The sequence below is a fragment of the Ursus americanus genome, chromosome 28, assembly GCF_024610735.1.
Source record: "Ursus americanus isolate L20-20 chromosome 28, mUrsAme1.1.p, whole genome shotgun sequence".
Taxonomy (NCBI): domain Eukaryota; kingdom Metazoa; phylum Chordata; class Mammalia; order Carnivora; family Ursidae; genus Ursus; species Ursus americanus.
Genome location: NC_142154.1, coordinates 23,427,673 through 23,430,441, shown reverse-complemented (window position 1 = coordinate 23,430,441; position 2,769 = coordinate 23,427,673). Strand labels below are relative to the sequence as shown.

The window sequence follows — 2,769 nt, the reverse complement described above, 5'->3', positions numbered from 1 at the left end:
GGAGAGGAGAAGAGAAGAGAAGAGAAGAGAAGAGAAGAGAAGAGAAGAGAAGAGAAGAGAAGAGAAGAGAAGAGAAGAGAAGAGAAGAGAAGAGAAGAGAAAGAAGAGAAGAGAAGAAAAGAGAAGAGAGAAGAGTCAAGAATAATTTCCAGATTTTCACCTGGGGGGACAGGATGAATATAGGTACTAGCAACCAAGACTAGGAATACAAGGGGCCCCTGGCTGGCTCAGTTGATAGAGCATGTGACTCTTGATCTCAGCATTGTGAGTTCAAAGCCCACTTTGGTGTAGAAATTACTTAAAAATAAAATCTATTTTTTTCCTTTTTTTTCTTTTTCTCCTTTTTTTTTTTAGAAACTGTTTATTTTCTATCAACCTTATTTCCATTTTGTTTGCTTTTGTGCAAGAGCAGCTAAGACCACTCAATGGTTGTTCCTACCCATTCAGTGGCCTAAGCGGTGGGAGCTGCAGACCAGTCTTTAGTGGCAGGCTGAGCACTCCAGTCTTCAGTAGGGAACTGCTGAATGGGCACAGAGGGCATCTGCACACCTTCAGACCAGTCTATGACTTCAGGTTGAACAGCAGTGAACTCAAGAGCTAGAGCAGTCCACTCACCTTAAAATTACTCCTTCATCGCAGCCTTTTAAGCAGTGGCCTGAGTTTCCTTTCCGTCTCTTCAGGATCTCTGAAGAAGTAGAGATCAGGCATGACCTCCCATGAGTGTTCAAGGGAAATGGTCCAACGTAAGCACGGACCTTCCTGGGCCAGCATCCACCACATCAGACCCACTGAGCGACTTCCCTTGTTGTTGCAAAGGATGACAATGTCCACATAGCACAGAGGAGAGTCTGTGTTACATAGAGTGCTGGTAGGCAGGTAAGATGACTCTGTGAGAGGCTGGTGATCAGCCCTGGGATCGGTAACCACCAGAAGTCTGGACTCCCAGAAAGCTGCTGGATCTTGTTAGTGAATGTTCCAGGAGTGAAGCAGCCAGCATAGGAGTGGCTCCAGTAGCAGCAGCAAACTTTAGCCCAGTTTGCTGGCCAGTATTCCTGGATGATATGACCTGACATCAGCTTGGTTTACAATAGCAGCAATGGCCCAAGCTGCCAGCAGAAGCTTCTCCCAGATTCTCCTGAGATTTATGATATAGATACCATCACTTTTCCATTTGTAGATGTACTGTTCCATTTGGAAGTCAAGGTTGGTGCCGCCTAAGTTGGTTCCTGCTGCAAGGAATTTGGGGATATCCTCCTCCTTCATTTGCAGGACATCAAGGGCTCCAGACATTGTGAACGTTTCCCTTTAAGTTATGACGGGAATGCAAAACAACATTGTATTGACCCCTCCCTGGGTAGTGTGGAAAGAAAAATAAAATCTAAAAAAAAAAAAAAAAAAAAAAAGAAAGAAAGAAAGGAAGGAAGGAAGGAAGGAAGGAAGGAAGGAAGGAAGGAAGAAAAGAAAAAAGAAAAAGAAAAACAATGGGGCACCTGGGGGGCTCAGTCAGTTAAGTGCCTTCCTTCAGCTCGGTCATGATCTTGGGGGTCCTGGGATCGAGCCCTGAATCAGGCTCCCTACTCAGCGGGAGCCTCCTTCTCCCTCTCCCTGCCCCACCCCCACCCCCAACTCATACTTTCTCGCGCTCTCTCTCTCTCAAATAAATAATCTTAAAAAATTTTTTTAACTAAAAAATTTTAAAAAGATAGGAATACAAGATAAACAAGGATGGCAATCAGGAGCAAAGAGATTGAGTTTATTTGCAAACATGCTGAATTTGGAATATCTGCAATGATAGCCAGTTTAAGTGTCCAGTACAAATTTAACACACAAGGAAGAAGTCGGGAACTCTAGGAAGATGCCAAATGTGGAACATTGCTTAAATACCTAAAGAAAATATTTAGCACCACCACCCCACCCCCCACCTTGGGAAAGGCAACATATCCCCACTACCAAGAGCCAGGCCCACTACATTTGTCCTGCCCAAAGAATGGGACCCAGTGTCTTTGTATGCACAGTGGGCCAAGTTTAACTCAAGCAGCAGAAGACAGTCTGTCATCATCTGTGAAGGAGAGAAGGAAGAAGTTTTCATTATTTCTCCCTTTATTCCTGCCTCAGATATCCCTTTATAGAGTAAGTAAACCAGCAGTAAGTTAGAAAGGATGTGTTTGCAGCTCCTGTTAGCCAGGGCTCTATCTCAGGGACGGTTAGATACCGATTGTAAAGAAATCAGCAGGCAAGGCAGGGTGTTTGATGATTTCAAGCTTATCACTGAGATAGACCCCACAGTGACTCCTCTGAGCCAACAAGCGTGATGAACAAACATCCTTAAGCAATTTCATTCAAATTACCACTTGTTGAGAAAATAAAACTATATCTCCTAATTTTTATTGGTCCAAGTGAGAATCATTTAATGATTATAGAATGATGTGCTCCTAAGGGTCAGGTTTCCTGGGAAACAGGCTCTGAGAACCATCTGCAGGAGTTTGAATGGAAGTGCTCTCAGAAGCCACACTGTGAGAGGAAGAGAAGCAAGAAGGGGCAGATGGAGCAAGTGCACTGTGATGCCTCAGCACAGTCCACCTTTGAGGCAAGAGAGCCTGGATTTGTAGCCACCTATGGACCAGTCACTGGGTGCAAGTAGCCCCCAGGAAGCAGGTATGACTTAGACATGTCAATTTCCCAGTGGTTGTTTAGCTGAATAAACTGGCATGGGTATCTCTGGGGAAGAACAGGGTATGTCATTACCGTGTACTCTTGCCATGGTGTCAC

The 2,769-nt window shown here is 44.6% G+C and overlaps 1 pseudogene; it reads right to left on the bottom strand.

Moving 5' to 3' along the window:
• Positions 1-412: 412 nt before the first annotated feature.
• LOC123790825 (small ribosomal subunit protein uS2 pseudogene) lies at positions 413-1,290 on the bottom strand (annotated as a pseudogene).
• Positions 1,291-2,769: the final 1,479 nt, after the last annotated feature.